The following is a 19,343-nucleotide window of genomic DNA, read 5'->3' as shown; positions in this document are numbered from 1 at the left end:
TATTTATCTTGATGAAGTCCCAATGGTTTATTTTTACTTTTGTTTGCCTTGCCCCAGGGGAACTATGTAGAAAAAAGTTGCAACAGCCAATATCAAAGAAATTTTAAATGTGATTGTTTCCTTAATTTCTCTTTCTGCTGCTTCATTATTGGTATATAGGAATGCAATAGATTTCTGTACATTGATTTTTGTATCCTGTGAATTTACTGAATTCATTTATTAGTTCTGGTAGTTTTTTGGTGGAGTCTTTAGGTTTTTGTGAATATAGTATTCTGTTATCTGTAATTATTGAAAGTTTTACTGCTTCCTATTGATTTGGAAGTCCTTTATTCCTTTTTGTTGTCTCCTGTGGCTAGGATTTCCAGTACTATGTTGAATAACAGTGGTGAGTGTGGACATCCTTGTCTTGTTCCTGACCTTAGTGGAACAGCTCTCAGTTTTCCCCCATTGAGGATGGAATTAGCTGTGGGTGTTTCATAAATGGCCTTTATTATGTTAAGATACGTACTCCCTAAACCTACTTTGTTGAAGGATTTTATAATGAATAGATGTTGTACTTTGTCAAATGAATTTTCTGCATGTATTGAAATGATCATTTGGTTCTTATCTTTTCTCTTATTGATGTGATGTTGCTGCAGGATTTTTTACCTCAATACCAGGGATTTGTTGTCTTGCCACTTCAACGAATGAAGAGGTGGACACAAAATTAGCAGCAGGCATAGGTTTTTTAAAAAAATACTAGATCAGAAAGGAAGAATAGTAGAAAACTCTCTTTACAGAGGGGACATTCAAAAGTGAATGTCTGAGGACTACAGGCAAGGGTCCTTGTTTTGTAAGGTTCTGTTCAGCCCTCCCCTTCCCCTTCCCCCTTGTTCCTTCTCAGGTTCTACCCTTATTGGCTTGATAGCTCTAGGTACTGGGTTACCCATTCCTGATTGGCTTGTTTTCATAGTATGATGGGTGGTCTATGGCCATACTTAGAGGTCTTTTGTCAAATTCCTGAGGGAAACCTGAGGGGGAGTAGATGGGGTCTGTTACATTCTTAAGAGGAACTTTAAGCCTGAGGGGTTTGCTGTGGTCAGACATTCCCAGCATTGTTTGAAAATGTGTTTTTTCCCACCCAGGGACCTCAGGTCCTAAATCCTTTCCCTCCCTATTTTTTCCTATCATAATGTACCCTGTTGGTTGATTTACAAATAGTGAGCCATTCTTGCAACCAGAAATAAATCCCACTTGATCTTTGTGAATGATTTTTTAATGTATTGTTGGATTCGTTTTCTAGTATTTTTTCTGGATTTTTGCATTTATGTTCATCAGAGATAATGGCCTGTAGTTCTCTCTCTGTTTTATTTTTTTTGTGGTATTTTTATCTTGTTTTGGTATTAGGGTATTTATTGCTGGCTTTATAGAATTAATTTGGAAATTTTCTTCTTCTTAATTTTTAGAATAGTTTTGGAAGTGTAGGCATTAACTTCTAAAACTAGTGTAGATATTAAGTGTTCTATAAATATTTGGTAGAGTTTGCCTGTGAAGCCATTTGGTTCTGGACTTGTGTTTGCTGGGAGTTTTTGATTACTGATTCAATTTTTTGCTGGTAATTGGTCTGTTCAAATTTTCTATTTCTTCCTGGTTCATTTTTGGTAGTTTATATATTTCTAGGAATTTATCCATTTTTCCTAGGCTGTCCAGTTTGTTGCCATGTAGTTTTTAATGATATTTTTGTAGAGTTGTTTGTAATTCTGTGCTTTTGATTGCTATTTATCCTTTCTCATTTGTGATTTTATTTATTTGAGTCCTTTCTCTTTTTTCTTGAGAAGTCTGGCTTGAGGTTTATCAAATTTACTGATTTTTTTTTCAAAGAACCAGCTCCTGGTTTCATTGAAATTTTCTATTTTTTTTTTAGTTTCTATACCATTACTTTCTGCTCTAATCATGATTATTTCCTTCTGCTGGTTTTAGGTTTTGTTTGTTTTTCTTTTTCTAGCTCCTTTAGGTGTAAAGGTAGGTTGAGATTTTTCTTGCTTCTTGAGTTAGGCTTGTATTGCTATAAATTTCCTTCTTAGAACCGCTTTTGCTGCATCCCAAAAATTTTGGACCATTGTGTTTTCATCTTCATTTGTTTCCATGTACGTTTTAATTTCTTCTTTATTTACTGGTTAACCCATTCATTTTTAGTAGCATGTTATTTAACATCCATGTATTTGTGGTATTTCCAGATTTTTTTCTTGTGGTTAACTTCTAGTTTTATGGCTTGTGATCAGAAAATGTTCATGGTATGACTTCCATCTTCTTGAATTTGTTGAGGCTTGTTTTATGGGCTAATATGTGATTTTTTCTGGAGAATGTTCCATGTGCAGTTGAAAAGAATGTGTATTGTGCTGCTTTAGGATGGAGTGTTCTGAATATATCTGTTAAATCCTTCTGGTGCAGTGTGTCATTCAAAGCCGTTGTTCCATTTTGATTTCATGTTTATATGATCTTTCCATTGATATAAGTGTGGTGTTAATGACCCCTACAATTATTATATTACTATTAATTAGTTCCTTTATGTTTGTAATCAACTGTTTTATGTATTTGGGTGCTTCTATTTTGGGTGCCTAAGTATCTACAATTGTTATGTCTTCTTGTTGGATTGTCCCTATTCTTATTGTATAGTGTCCTTCTTTGTCTCATTTTACAGTCTTTTTTAAAAGTCTATCTTGTCTGATGTAAGTATTGCTAGTCTGGCTTTTTTTTTAACATCTTGTTTGCAAGATAGATGTTTTTCCATTCCCTCACTTTCAATCCTCAGGTGTCTTTAGGTCTAAAATGAATCCCTTATAGTCAGTGTGGGTGTGTGTGTATATATATACATATATATATATATATATATATATATATATATATATATATATCTTGGTTTTTTATCCATTCTGTTACCCTGTGTATTTTATTTGGGGTATTTTGCTGTTTACATTCAAAGTAATTATTGATACATATGTATGTAGTGTTATTTTATTACTTGTTTTGTGTTTCTGAATATTTTCTCTGATCCTTGTTTCTCTTTCTCTCTTTCATTATTTGGTGCTTTTTTTTGTGATATAGTTGGATTTCTTTCTCTTTATTCTTAGTCTGTATTTTAGTGGTTCTTGATTTGTGGTTACCATTCAGTCTGTATATAACATTTTATGCATATAGCAGTCTATATTGAGTCATTGGTTTTTTAGGTTTGAACCTATTCTTTACTACTCTCCTTATGTGTTTGGCATATGGTGTCATATTTTACATTGTTTAATTTTGTGAGTTCCTTGACTTATAGTTTATTGCTTTTGTTTTTCCTACTTTGATACTTTCATTTTTGGTCTTTTCATTTCCACTCAGAGAGTCCCCTTTAATATTTCTTTCAGGTCTGGTTTTAGTGGTCATGAACTCCTTTATTTTTTGCTTGTCTGGGAAACTTTCTCTTTTTGTATTCTGAATTATAGATTTACTGAATAGAGTATTCTTGGTTGCAGATTTTTCCTTTTGAGGGCTTTGAATATATCACGCCACTCCTTTCTGGCCTGGAAAGTTTCTGCTGAAAAATTGGCTGGTCACCTTATGTTTCCATTTAATGTAACTGTCTTCTTTTGTCTTGATGCCTTTAATTTTTTTCTTTATTTCTGTATTTTGCCTTTTTAATTACCACCTATCTTTGTGTAGATATTCTTTTGTTCATTTTGTTTCTCTGTCCCACCTGGTTCTGGATATTGGTTTTCTTCCCCAGATTAGGGATGTGTTCAGCTATTATTTCTTCAAATAATTTTTTGCCCCCTTTTCTCTGTCTTCTTTTGGTACTCCTGTAATCGGATGTTATTACATGTGCTGGAGTCACTGAATTCCCTAAGTCTATTCTTATTTTGTCTAATTCTGTTTTCTTCTTTTGTTCAGCTTGATTACTTTCCATTACTCTGTCTTCTCGATCATAATTCATTCCTCTGCTTCTTCCAGCAGCTGTTCATTCCATCAAGCGTGTCTCTCTTTTCTTTTTTGAGCACTTTATATGTGCTATGTTGTTCTTTATTTTTGTATTAACAGTCTCAATCATATCTTTTCTCAAGTCCAGTGAATATCTTTATGATCATTACCTTTATTCTCTGTCAGGCATATCATATCTGTTTCCCTTAGATCTGTGGCCATGGTCTTACGTGTTCTTTCATTTAGGACAAATTCCCCTGGGGTTTGGTCTGGTATTCTGAGGGAGGAGGCTCACTGTGCTGGAACTGAGGCAAGCATGACTGGGAAGAGTGGTTCCACCAGAGCATAGTGGTGCAGGATGTGATGTAAAACATTAGGTAGTGTCAGTACTGTGCTGGTGACTGCAGCTGGCCTTGTGCTTATGCTGAGTGGTGGGGGAAGAATGTGGTACCTGCCAGTTCCTTTGTGCCTTTTGGAATCTGTGAAAGCTGCCAATAACCTCCCCACTGTGTGCCACTTTAGCTCTTCAGATTGCTGTTTCTTTATTGTATGTTGAGGGGCTGTTTGCCCTGCCTTCTCTCCAAGAGCAGTGTTCCACATCTTTGCCAGAATTTGGAGTTGTCAGTGTTTTGAACTTTATTTTAGCTATTTTGATAGGTGTGTAGCGGTCTCACATTGTTGTTTTAACTTGTAATTCCTTAATGATATATGATGTTGAATGTTTTTTTCAAATGCTTATTTGCCATTTGTAGATCTTCTTTGGTGGTCTGTCTGTTCAGATCTTTCACCCATTTTAAAATTGGTTTGTTTCTTATTGTTGAGCTTATGGGTTCTTTGTATATTTTGGATGTCTGTGTTTTATACAAATGTTCTCCTAGTCTGTGGGTTTTTTTTTTCATTTTCCTAACAGTGTCTTCCACAGGGAAGGAGTTTTTAATTTTAATGAAGTCCAGCTTAACAGTTTTTTTCTTTCGTGAATTGTGTTTTTGCTGTTATATCTGGAAAGTCATTGCCAAATCCAAGGCAACCTTGATTTTTTTTCTATCTCATCTAATACAAGTATTATAGTTTTGTGTTTTATATTCATGTCTGCAATCCATTTTGAGTTATTTTTTGCGAATGGTGTAAGGTCTTGGTCTAAATCCCCTCTTCCCCCCACCTTTTTTTTTGCATATGGATATCCAATTGTTACAGCCCCATTTTTTCTAAAAGACTGTTATCTGTCTATTAAATTTCCCTTTATTCTTTGTCAAAGATCAGTTGACTATGTTTATGTGGATATATTTCTGGGTTCTCTGGTCTGTTTTATTGATATATTTATCCTTTTGCCATGGTGACAGTCTTGATAATTTAGTTCTGCAGTCAGTCTTAAGTTGGGTAGTCAATCCTCTGACCTTATTGTTATGTTTAAATATTATGTTGGCTATCTGGGCCTTTGCTTTTTCATCTAACTGTTAGAATCACTTTGCATCGAATCTGTAGGTCAAGTGGGAAGAATTGGCATATTGACAATGTTGAGTCTTTCCATGCATGTACATATAATATCTCATTTATTTAGATTATTTATTTATTTTATTAGAATTTCATAATTTTGCTCATAACAGATGTTGTACATATTTTGTTATATTTGTTCTTAAATATATTTGTTCTTAAATATTTTTTAGTGCTAATGTAAATATTTTAACTTTCAAATTCCAAATGTTTATTGATATATAAAAAGTGGTTGACTTTTGTAGATTAGCCTTTATCCTTCAGTCTTGCCATAATTGCTTATTAGTCTCAGGAGATTTTTGTTGATTATTTGGGATTTTCTACATAAATAGATAGATAGTATCTACATAGATAATGTAAGCTGTGTACAAAGATAATTTTATTTTTTCCTTCTCAATTTGTGTACCTTTTATTTCCTTTGTCTTGTCTCATTGCATCATCTAGGACTTCCAGTTGAAAAGGAGTGGTGAGAGGAAACATCCTTGTCTTGTTCCTGATTCAGTGGGAAAGGTTCTACTTTCTTATCATTAAGTGTAATGTTAGCTGTAGGCTTTTTGTAGATGTTCTTTATCAAGCTGAAGATGTTCCCCTCTGTTTCTAGTTTGTTGAGTTTTTATCAAAAAGTGATGGATTTTGTCAAATGTTTTTTCTGCACCTATTGGTATGATGATATATTTTTTCTTTAGTCTATGGATGTTATGGATTACATTAATTGATTTTCAAATGTTGAACCAGCCTTGCATACCTAGAATAAATCTCACTTGATTGTAGTCTATCATTATTTTTTATACATTGTTGGTTTCAATTTGTTAATATTGTGTTGAGGATTTTTACATCTATGTTCATGAGAGATATTGGTCTGTAATTTTCCTTTTTTCTAATGCCAGTGTCTGATTTTGGTATTAAGGTTTGCTGGTCTCATAGAATGTGTTAGATAGTATTTTCCTTGCCTTTAAGTTTTAGAAGAGATCACAGAAAATTTGTGTAATTTATGTTTTTTAAAGTTTATTTATTTTGAGAGAGTACACGTGCGAGTGGGAGAGGGGCAGAGAGAGAGAGAGAGTGGAAGAGAGAGAATCCCAAGCATGCTCTGCGCTGTCATTGCAGGGCTTGAACCCACAAACTGGTTAGATCATGACCTGAACTGAAATCAAGAGTTGGATGCCTGATTGACTGGGCCACCCAGGCACCCCCACATAATTTCTTTATTAAATGTCTGTTAGAATTCACCAATATATCCATCTCAGTCTTGTACTTTTACCTTTGGAAGTTTATTATTTTTATTATTGTTTAATATTTTTAGTGTTTATTGTTTTTAGTAATCTCTACACCCAACATGGGTCTCAAACCCATGACTACAAGATCAAGAGTTCCTCACACTTTGACTGAGCCAGCCAGGCACCCTGGAAGTTTATTATTTATTAATTCAATTTCTTTAATAGACATAGGCCTATTTACATTATCTGTTTCTCTCTGCGTGAGTTTTGGCAAATTGTGTATTTCAAGGAATTGGTCCATTTCATTTAGGTCATCAAATTTGTGGGCATAGCATTGTTCGTAATAATTCTTTATTATCTTTCTAACATGCATGGGATTATTATGGTGGTTCTTTCATTTCTGACATTACTAATTTGTGTCTTCTCTCCTTTTTTCCTCATTAAGTTGGCTAGAAATTAATACATTTTCTTAATCTTTTCAATGAATATGATTTTGGCTTTTTTGATTTATCTGTTGAGTTCTTTTTTGAATTTCATTGATTTTCTTTTTTAACTCTAGTGAATCTTGTTCTTTTCCTTGTTTTCTAAAGGAAAGCTTAGATGATTGAATTTCAATCTTTCTTTTTTTTTTTTAATTTTTTTTTTCAATGTTTATTTATTTTTGGGACAGAGAGAGACAGAACATGAGCGGGGGAGGGTCAGAGAGAGAGGGAGACACAGAATCTGAAGCACGCTCCAGGCTCTGAGCTGTCAGTACAGCCCGACGCGGGGCTTGAACCCATGAACCGTGAGATCATGATCTGAGCGAAGTCGGACGCTTAACCGACTAGCCACGCAGGCACCCCACAATAAAAATAATTTTAAAGAGTCTGAACAAATTGCTGTTGTATTTGGTAGGCAAAGATGTTTTAACCTGCAGTATTAGGCTTTCTTGTATCTCCACCATCTTATCAAACCAGATTTTAATTGAGAATGAGTTTTTCATGTACATTTTTTTACTTGTGTCCAACAATGCAACATGCTCTGTTATAAAGTTGCATCCAGATCTCTGCTGTATGAACTTTGTTTATTCCAGTGATGAGAACTCATGTCTGAGCCTTAGATTGCTCATTTGTAATATAGGATATCAACTTCCACATAGTATTGTTAGCATGATATGAGATGAAATAAAGTACCCAGGGAAGTACCTAATACATAATAGGAAATCAGTTTACAGTTGTTTCTTCCCTTCAGATGGGTCACCAATAGGAAACCTTTCACAAGCACCCTAGGCCAAGTTCATTATTCTTTCTTAGGTTACTACCACAAAACAACTCTATTATAGTCTTGATTTCATTCAGGATTGTGATGGTTTCTGTTCTGCTTTTCTCCTTTATATATTGTAAACTTCCCCATGGCCAGAATCACATTTTATTTGTCTTGTATCACTATAGCTTCTGACACTGTGCTAGGCCCAGAGTAGGTGCTTTTGACTAGCCATGAAGTTGTAAATGGAGCTTATGACCTGGTGGTAAGAATGGAAATCTAGCGTGACTCTTTGTGTTGATTATTATAATAGATACCTCTTTGAAAATTAAAATGTGAAAGTATTTATCATACATAGAATTTAGAGAAGATTGTACAACATGCACACCACACACACACACACACACACACACACACACACACACACTGGACTTCCCCTTCTGGAAAAATGGAGGAGATGCACTTTTTCCTATTACTCCTGCTATGTACAAATAAGAATCTTGGACATTATATATAAAACCAGTACAAGAAGACTATGAAATGTGGAGATAAGTAGACAAGCTGACCAATAACCTTGACCTGAGAAAGTGCATGGTGGCAAGTTCCTGAGTGTCCTTTTGGTCTTATATATCCCAGTCTGGTAGCTGTACAAGCTGGCAACCAGATAATGCCAATAGGTAGAAGCAAAAACAAAAACAGAAACTTAAGAAAAGTGTGCTCTCTCTAGGGGAAGCCCAGCCAGTCAGAAAACTTTTAGACAACAACTATCCTCCTTAAGTCCAACACCAGAGAAAAATCTATGGCTCTACCTCCATCACTGCCAGGAAAGAACAACTAGGGAATCTAGACCACCCTTGCCTGCATGAAATGAATGAAACACTCTAACTACTTCTTCCAGCTAGAGTAGTGTCAATGGAAGCTTAGTGAGGTACTAAGGAACCTGAACTCTTACATCTATGTATCCATAAGGAAGAACACTTCCTCTTCTAGGTATCATTGAAGGCCAAGTAAGGATCCTCAATTTTCCCCATTACCTGGCAGTAATGGTGCTTCCCTTCACACATCAGAGAGGTGTCAGAGTAGGACCGCAAAAACACAAGGTTTAGTGAGATCAGGGAATCTCATAACAGAATACCTTAAATGTCCATGATATAATAGAATTTTTTTTGTTATATCAATAATCATTAAACATTAAACATCGATAATAAAAATGCTTTAATAAGCAATTGTTAATATGCATGAAACAAATGAGTAGAAATCCTCAGCAAAATATAGATAATACAAAGAAAAACAGAATGAAAATTTAAAGTTGAAAAATAACTGAAATTAAAAACTCAATGCATAAAGCCAACAACAGAATGGAGAGGACAGAGGAAAGAATCAGTGAATTTAAAGATAGAACAATAGAAACACCAATCTGAACATAAGAGAGAAAAAATAGACGGAAAAAAAAATGCCCTGGGCCTGAGGGACCTTTGTGATTATAATAAAATGTATAGTATTTGTGTCACTAGGTAGAGGGAAAAAAAGGGAAAAAAGGGTGGGGCTGAAAAGTGGAATGTACACCAGTAAAACCTGAATATTGCCTTAGCATTTGAATATTTGAGTTTCTGGCTGATAAATATGACTTAATTCCTTCCTCCCACCCATCCTCCCTCCCTCCCTTCCCTCCTTCCTTCCTTCCTTCCTTCCTTCCTTCCTTCCTTCCTTCCTTCCACTTAGCATATTTTCAAGGTTTAGTCACATTCTGGAGGCTATTCTTAAAAGCTCTGTATTTGAAGGTGAGACTTTCCTGTATTAGGGTTTTCTGGAGAAACAGAAGTGATAGGCTGTATATATGTATAGAAAGATATTTATTTTAAGTAATTGGCACACACAATTGTGGAGGCTTGCCAAATTCAAAATCTGATGGGGGAGCCCAGAAGGTTGGAGACTTAGGAAAGGGTTGCAGTTCTAGTGCAAAGGCAGTCTGCAGTAGAACCAGTGTCTTAGTCCATTTGGACTTCTGTATAACAAAAATAAACCATAAACTGGGTAGCTTATAAACAACAGAAATTTGTTTCTCCTGGTTTTGGAGGCTGGAAGGAGCAAGATCATGGTGCCAGTAGATTCAGTGTCTGGTGAGGGCCTGATTTCTAGTTCACAGGTGGTGTCTTTTTGTTGTAACCTCAAGTGGCAGAAGGAAGCAAGTGAGCTCTCTAGTACTTCTTTTATAAGAGTTCAATTACATTCATGAAGGCTTTGCCCTCATGACCTAAACACCTCTCAAAGGCCCTACCTCTTAACACCATTACACTGGGCATTAGGTTTCAAAATATGAATTTTGGAGGAACACAAACATTAAATGTATAGCAATCAGAAAGGGCCAATGTTGAAAATAAAGTCCAAAGGCAGTCTGCTGGAAAATTCTCTCTTGCTAGGAGTGGGGGAGGTCAGCATTTTGGTCTATCCAGGCCTTCAACTGATTGGATGAGGCCCACTCACAATATGGAGGGCAGTCTGCCTTACTCAGAGTCTACTGATTAAAATGTAAATTTTATCCAAAAATACCCTCACAAAAACATCAAGAAAAATGTTTGACCAAATATCTGGGCACTGTGGCCTGGCCAAGATGACATATATAATTAACTATTACACTTGATCAGTCTATTTTTATCTGGTAAATAGGTAAATAAACTTAACATTGGGGGTTGCCTTCATTTGAAACACACAATTTAAAATGAGCACCAGAAATTGCTGTATTTTGAGACTCTTTCTGTAACCAACTCTCTGAGATAAAACATGACTTTTTGAAATGACCCAGAAAGAAGAGTACTGATCTTGTACAGCAGTCTCAAAGCTTAGCTAAGAAAGGACTTTTTTTCTTAAATTTTTTTTATGTTTATTCATTTTTGAAAGACAGAGAGAGACAGAGCACAATCAGGGATGGGGCGGAGAGAGAGGGGGACACAGAATCTGAAGCAGGGTCCAGGCTCTGAGCTGTCAGCACAGAGCCTGATGGGGGGCTCGAACTCATGAACCGTGAGATCATGATCTGAGCCGAAGTCGGACACTCAACCGATTCAGCCACCCAGGCGCCCCAAAAGGACTTTTTTTCTTCCATCTTCTTGAAATAGGAAAATATTTCATCTTGAAAGCATCTGGGCCTTTGTTCCTGCCATGGATAGCCTATATCCAAATAAACCCGAAAGGGAGAGATTAAGCCACATTTATCAGCCAGAAACTCATCAAATGTCAGGACCATGTTCAGGTTTCATTGGTCTACTTTCAATAGCAGACAATAATCTTCCCCATTGAACAGATATCATTTTTAGGTACTTCTCTATTTTATCCCTGTCCCAGTCCTATCAGTTTCCACTATTGGTTTCTTAAGATGAATCCATTTTCTTGCAGATTCTAGATTGCAATTACCAGATTTACTGGTGGAGATAGAAAGATTTCCCTTTGTTTCTGCATTTCAAGAGGAAGCTTTTCTAGTCACAGACATGTAAAATGTAAAACACTTCAGGATCTGTAAGTAAAGGAGTTCTGTGGAGCTTGAACAGATGTAGGCTGAATAATATGCAGGGAAACTATTCTACTCCTCAAATTCTCCAGCCTCATGCTACAGACTTAAGAGCACTCTCCTGGGCCCAACAGTTCTGTGTGGAGAAAGAACCTGGTTGTTTATAACAGTACCTCCCCCCTGAAATGTACTTAGGATATGTGTGCCTATGTCATTTGAAGGAGTGTTTAGCCTAGAGGTACGGAATATTAGGGATAAGGACAGCTCTAAGGTCACACGGACAGTAAAAACTGTGGCCAGAAGATGGACTACAAAGCCAGTGTTCTTTTTATCTCATCATGACTTTTCAGATACTGTCCAACAGTGCCTTGTCCAGAGGCATTATTAATGGCTGAAATCATTGTAATGCTGTTTTGTCAGAGGAGATACTGAGTTTGTATAAATAGTTGTGAATTCAGAAAGTATATCTGTGAGGGATGCCTGGGTGGTTCAGTCAGTTAAGCGTCTGACTTTGGCTCATGTCATGATCTCACAGCCAATGAGTTCAAGCCCTGTGTCGGGCTCTGTGCAGACAGCTCAGAGCCTGAAGCCTGCTTCAGATTCTGTCCCGTCTTTCTCTCTTCCCCTCTCCCACTCGCTATCTCTCTCTCAAAAATAAATAAAAACATTAAAAAATTAGAAAAAAAAGATTGGAAGTTTGCCTTTAAAAAAAGTATATTTGTGAATCTGATTCTGTGAAATAGTGTACTTTTTGTAACTTTTTGGAGTTGAGCATCCATTTTGCTGAATCTTCATCACTATGATTTGGAGTGTTGAATTGATAGCATTGAAAGATCTGGCTGCCTAATTTGCTTCCCTGCTAACTTTTTACAAGATTGTATCTCAGCCAGAAAAAAAGACTTGCTGCATTCTTTGTTGTATAGCTCAAGTGAGCGTATGTTAAAACAATTATGGACATTGCATTGAAGAAGTAATACATTGAAAATTATTAGGGTAAAATGGGATCATAGAAAAATTTCATCTAAGGGGAATGATAAGGAATGATCATTTTTGGCATTATTTGAAGATGCCATGCTTTAATGTTCTAAAAAGAGTATAATTTATTTTTAAGTAGGAAATAAAAAACAACATAAATTTACCTTTTACATTTTAAATGGGTGAATTTTATGGTATGTGAAATATATCTCCACAAAGGTGTTTTTAAAAAACTCCACTTAATCTCCCTGTTACTCTGATTTGTTTATGACTTTCTAATGCGGAAACTTTCCTTATCCCAAAGCATTGAGAAGGTCCTCTGCACTTGGAGGCTGCTCTTTCCTAGAACTAGCTTGAAAACATTCTCTCTCTCTCTCTCTCTCTCTCTCTCTCTCTCTCTCTCTCCTATTTTCATTAAAGCCCTAATTCTGACATTGAAAAGACTTTATGAAAGATTTTGTGTTTTAGTTTCATCAGAATCCTCCATGAAACCTAAGTTGCTTTCCATTCTAGGTCTTGTGTTTATTTTAATAAGGGACTGTTTTCCCATAGATGAGGTTAAGTGTCTAGGCTTTGTCCCATCTTTCTGCCTGTGAATTCTCACATTGTAATTGTAGCTGTGGTGATACTATTCCTTCATGTAGAGGTTAAAGCTTAGGAGAAATGTGTGCACAGTAAGTCAGTGGGCTCTGCTGATAATTTAGTTCTTACCAACAGTAATGTGCTTTGGAGAGGGCTTGTATTTTTTGCCCATTTCTTTTGTTAATTCATATGAAATAAAAAACTTCTATGGGCCACTGGGTGGCTCAGTTGGTTAAGTGTCTGACTCTTGGTTTTGGCTCAGGTCATGATCACATGGTTCATGAGATGAAGCCTCGTGTTAGGGCTCTGTGCTGACAGTGAGGGAGCCTGCTTGGGATTCTCTCTCTCCCTTGCTTGCACATGTGCATGCTCTCTCTCTGTCTCTCTATCTCTCTCACAATAAAAAAATAAACCTTCTAAAGTCTTTTTACAGGAACAAATTTTCTCAACTAAACTAAATCTTCTTAACAGGGAAACCTTTTAGGCATGAAATGAATATTCTGTGGGAAGATCTCCAAAGTTTAAAACTGCCAAGCAGATTTTACCTTGGGGCATTTGGGTGGCTTAGTTGGTTAAGTGTTGGACTCTTGATTTCGGCTCAGGTCATGATCTCACAGTTTGTAAGTTCAAGTCCTAAGTCGGGCTCCTAGCTGACAGCGTGGAGCCTGCTTGGGATTTTATCTCTCCCTCTCTCTGCCCCTCCCCTGCTCTCTCTCTCAAAATAAATAAATAAACTTAAAAAAAGAGAGGGTTTTACCCAGTGGATACCACGAAGCTAATGTGAAGTCCTATGCTAGGCCTAGGGGATAGAATGATGAAGTAGATACAGTGCAAGCCTACAGGTAGCACATGGCCTAATGGGAGAGAAAGATAGGCATATTTACAACCAGCCATGCTATGGTGACCATGCTTAGTGAACTGGAATTTAGAATATATACTCTGTATTTTTTTAATGTTTATTTTTGGGAGATAGAGAGACAGAGTGCAAACGGGGGAAGGGCAGAGAGAGATTGAGAGAGAGAGAGAGAGAGAGAGAGAGAGAGAGAGAGAGAGAGAGAATCTGAAGCAGGCTCCAGGCTCTGAGCTGTCAGCACAGAGCCCAATGCAGGGCTTGAACCCATGAAGCGTGGGATCATGACCTGTGCCGAAGTCGGTCACTTAACCGACTGAGCCACCCAGGCACCCCTATATGCTCCATATTAATAGGAATTTACTTATGTGCTTAAGGTAACAACAGGATGTGATGTTTTAAATTAGTACTGTTCCTTATTTTCTGGGACATTTAGTACTAATAACAGATAAATTAGAATTTTGTAATTCTTTTTTGAGAGTACCACTGAACAGTGGTGAGAAGAGAGGAAATAATGCTACTGAATTTCTTGCCTCTTTTTTGCCCTCCCCTAACATTTTCATGTTGTTGAAATCTGGTTGAGGGAATGCCATAAGAATATCTGATAATAAAGAAGCCACTAAAAGATAATATGTAAAAGATATGAAAATAGGGCAGAGGCAGTCTTACTGTGGAAACACTTGGCATGTTAAAACCTCTATACCATGAGTATATGATTTGGTTATTCTTTGGTTCATAAAAGCTTTTGTAGGTTGAAATTTAAACTTCTTTGTGTAACATACAAGATTCTTCACAGTTTGTCTTCTACTTAGAAGACTTTTTCAGTTTTATTTCTTCCCCACACCATCTACTTGCCAACTGCTTGCAGTTCTCAGAATATTTCTAATTTTTTTTCTATATCCATTGTCTCTCTATCTGCTATTTCTTTTGCTTGGAATTTCCTCATCCCTTCTTACTTGGGTAAATGTCTCTTTATTTTCGTAGTCACAGCCAAATATATATTACTTTTTTATGAAGTCTTTCCTACATCAAAACAATTACTCTCTTGTTTGTCTTTGTAGTTTGTCTTTGTAGCCTGTCATAGTTCTGACACAAAATAGATGCTGAGTAAACATTTTGCATGTTTAAACATCAAAATTCCTTGCAAAATAAATGTTCTTCGAATGTTAGCTTGCCTGACCAAATGACCCACAGTAGAATGGTTCCTGGCTTTGGGACTTCTCCCAGGCTCTCCTAGAGAATTTCTTGTCTGAGCTAGGAATCTAATGCATATCTTCAGCTCCTAGATTTTGGATTTAGGCTATTAGGGTCCACTGGCTTCTCGGAGGAGGGCTCCTAATTTTCTCATAAGGAAATACACATTTGGATATGGAGTTTTTGAAATTTTGATTATAGCAGTGTTAATTTAGCGTTCACAGAATCATAGAATGTTAGAACTTCAAGAGACCTTTTTTTTTTTTAAATAAAATTTATTGTCAAATTGGTTTCCATACAACTTCCAGTGCTCATCCCAACAGGTGCCCTCCTCAATACCCCTCACCCACCCTACCCTCCCTCCCACCCCCCATCAACCCTCAGTTTATTCTCAGGTTTTAAGAGTCTCTTATGGTTTGCCTCCCTCCCTCTCTAACCTTTTTTTCCCCTTCCCCTCCCCCATGGTCTTCTGTTAAGTTTCTCAGGATCCACATAAGAGTGAAAAATATGGTATCGGTCTTTCTCTGTATGACTTATTTCACTTAGCTTTACACTCTCCAGTTCCATCCACATTGCTACAAAAGGCCATAGTTCATTCTTTCTCATTGCCAAGTAGTATTCCATTGTGTATATAAAGCACAATTTCTTTACCCATTCCTCAGTTGATAGACATTTAGGCTCCTTCCATAATTTGGCTCTTGTTGAAAGTGCTGCTATAAACATTGGGGTACAAGTGCCCCTATGCACCAGCACTCCTGTATCCCTTGGATAAATTCTTAGCAGTGCTATTGCTGGGTCATAGGGTAGATCTATTTTTAATTTTTTGAGGAACCTCCACACTGCTTTCCAGAGAAGCTGCACTAGTTTGCATTCCCACCAACAGTGCAAGAGGGTTCCCATTTCTCCACATCCTCACCAGCATCTATAGTCTCCCGAGTTGTTCATTTTAGCCACTCTGGCATGAGATGATATCTTAGTGTGCTTTTGATTTGTATTTTCCTGATGAGGAGCGATGTTGAGCATCTTTTCATGTGCCTGTTGGCCATCCGGATGTCTTCTGTAGAGAAATGTCTATTCATGTTTTCTGCCCATTTCTTCACTGGGTTATTTGTTTTTCGGGTGTGGAGTTTGGTGAGCTCTTTATAGATTTTGGATACTAGCCCTTTGTCTGATATGTCATTTGCAAATATCTTTTCCCATTCTGTTGGTTGCGTTTTACTTTTGGTGACTGTTTGCTTTGCTGTGCAGAAGCTTTTTATCTTCATGAGGTCCCAATAGTTCATTTTTGCTTTTAATTTTCTTGCCTTTGGGGATGTGTCAAGTAAGAAATTGCTGTGGCTGAGGTCGGAGAGGTTTTCCTTGCTTTCTCCTCTAGGGTTTTGATGGTTTCCTGTCTCACATTCAGGTCCTTTATCCATTTTGAGTTTATTTTTGTGAACAGTGTAAGAAAGTGGTCTAGTTTCATTCTTCTGCATGTTGCTGTCCAGCTCTAACTTGGAGAGACCTTTGAAGTCATATAGTACAACCCCCTTTTTTATTGATGAAGGAAATAGAATGAAAGTTCACTTAGCTGTAAAATGGCAGAGAAGCTACCAGGAGCTCAGGCCTCCTGCCGTTTGTACTAAAAGACACTAGAGAATATGTCTAGGCAAAGCCAATGGGTAGGTGAAGGAGATGGGCTTTGGATATGTGTCTTTCCTGTGACACATAGCACCTATCATATTTACAAACATGAAGTGGTCCACAGAAATGAATTTGCTTCTTACACCTTAGTCCTGTGTTGTACATACACAGGAGAAATTATCTCAAGTTAAAGGAATTGGATTGTTTTTTCTTAAAAATTCTCTGGAGAGAAATTGAGATTACATTGCCAGCTTTTTACAATGAACCCAATATGGAGTGCAGTTTACTCTTGAACAATATGGGGATTAGGAGCACCCACCCCTCTCCCCTGTGCAGTGAAATATTCACATATAACTTTTGATTTCCCCCAAACTTAACTACTAATAGCCTACTGTTCACTGGAAGCTTTACTGATAACAAAAAACGGTCGATTAACACATATTTTATAACATTTTATGTATTCTGTATTGTATTCTTACAATAAAGTAAGCTAAAGAAAAGAAAATGTTATTAAGAAAATCATGAGACAATACATTTAGAGTACTATACCATATTTATGAAAAACAAAACAAAACAAACAGCTGTGTATAAATGGACCCATGTGGTTCAAACCTGTGTTGTTCAAGGGTCAACTGTATGCTTGTTTGGGGGCTTTAGATTCCCTTCATAAAAATAGTAACATTCTCAGCATACACATTTGGAGAAAGCAGCTGGTGTTGATGGAAAGAGTTCTGGCCTGGGATTAAGTCCTAGCACTGCCAGATCTCACTGTGGACTTTTCATAGGCCCTTACTCTGTTCTCTGGGCTTTGTTTTCCCCTTACATAAAATCCCCTTACATGGGTTCCTCTCATGAATATTCTTGTGTTGATATGCTAGGTTCTGAAGGCATTTTTAACATTCTGCTGAAGTAGCCCCTCCTTCTAGCCATCTGCTGCATTCCAGGAGAGGCCCTTATTCTCTCCCTATTGCCTAATTAGATTGTTTCATGCTACAGACTAATGGGCATGCTGCACTTGTCATTTCTGTAGATCCCTTTGTTTTCTCTTGAATTTCACAGTTTCTTTGTTCATTTCTCATCAGACTCTATTGTTTTCTTATTAATAGAGGTTTGTCTTCTTAGTCATTTCTCAACTCTTCAGTTCTGAAAACCATTCAGTGCTGGAGGACTCTACTCCTCTATTTTATTTTAGCTGGAACACTACCAAATATAACAGTATGTGTATTTCAAGGTCATGCAGCTTGTACCTCTGCTAATAGTCTCTGTGCTTTCTTTAAAAAGGGTATTCATTTGTCATTAAAATATTATTGTAATAATGAAAAATTTTTATTTATAAGCTTAGCTTTTAATTTTTCTATGTTCTTGTCCAGTTTTATCCATATGTAATTTTTCTTTTTCTTTTAAATATTTTTATTTTTTTGAGAGTGAGAGAGAAAGAGAGAGGGAGGGAGGGAGGGGGGAGAGAGAGAGAGAGAGAGAGAGAGAGAGAGAGAGAGAGAGAGAGAGTAGTGGGGGAGGCGTAGAGAGAGAAGGGGACAGAGGATCCGAAGCAGGCTCTGTGCTGTGAGCAGAGAGCCTGATGCAGGGCTCGAACTCATGAACCATTAGATCAGATGACCTGAGCAGAAGTTGGAGGCTTAACTGACTGAGCCACCCAGGTGTCCCTGTCCATATGTATTTTAATCATGTTTTTGAATCATTTTTCCAATACAAGGGTAATGTAACTGCATAGAAAATATTTTGAAAATAAGAAGAGGAAAGCAAATCTCTTCAAAATGCCATCACTCTTGTTCAACCACTATTAATCCATCACTAATTACCAGGGAAATGAAAATCAAAACCGTGGTGAGATATCACCTTACACCTGTTAGAATCAGTTTCATCAAAAAAGACAAAAGATATGGAGAAAAGGGAAGGGTATGAAGAAAAGGGAACCCTTTTGCACTATTGATGGGAATGTAAATTGCTGCAACAACTATGGAAAACAGCATGGAGGTTCCTTAAAAAATTAAAAATTACAACTACCATATGTTCAGTAGTCCCATGCCAAGAGATGGAAATAACCTAAATGTCCAGTGGTGGATGAATTGATAAAGTAGTGGTGGTATATAAACACACACACACACACACACACACACACAAACACACACACATATACATGCACACACACAGTGGAATATTCAGTCATAAAAGGAAGGATGTCCGTTATTTGTGATAGCATTACTATAACTTGAGGGAATTATGCTACGTGAAATAAGACAGAGAAAAACAAATACTGTATGATTTCATTTGTGGAATCTAAGGATCTGAACTAATAACAACAGAAAACAGATTGGGTGGTTGCCAGAGGCAGGGGTGAGGGCTGTGAGAATCGGGTAAAGGTGATCAAAAGGTACAAACTGAAAAAGAAATGATACATTTCATTCCAGTTTTTTAAATTTATAGAATAGTTGCAAAAATAGTACACGGGATTTCTATATAAACTTGATACTGTTCACCTAGGTTCTTCACATGTTAACATTACTCACTTTTTTAAAAACTTCAATTCCTGTTAGTTAATATACAGTGCTATATTAGTTTCAGGTGTATGATATAGTAATTAAATACTTCCATACATCATCCTGTGCTCATCAAGACAAGTGCACTCCTTAATCCCCATCATATAGTTAACCCATTCTCCCACCTACCTCCCCGTTGGTAACCGTCAGCTTGTTCTCTATAGTTA

The 19,343-nt window shown here is 36.8% G+C and overlaps 1 protein-coding gene across 6 annotated transcripts in view; it reads left to right on the top strand.

Annotated features, from left to right (window-relative positions):
* The window catches only part of OPHN1 (oligophrenin 1), a 594,929-nt gene that overhangs the window by 94,864 nt on the left and 480,722 nt on the right, over positions 1–19,343 (top strand). The window lies entirely within an intron of this gene.

The sequence above is a fragment of the Felis catus genome, chromosome X, assembly GCF_018350175.1.
Source record: "Felis catus isolate Fca126 chromosome X, F.catus_Fca126_mat1.0, whole genome shotgun sequence".
NCBI classification, from domain to species: Eukaryota; Metazoa; Chordata; class Mammalia; order Carnivora; family Felidae; genus Felis; species Felis catus.
The sequence above is the reverse complement of the archived record's forward strand: the minus strand, read 5'-3'. Positions and strand labels throughout refer to the sequence as shown.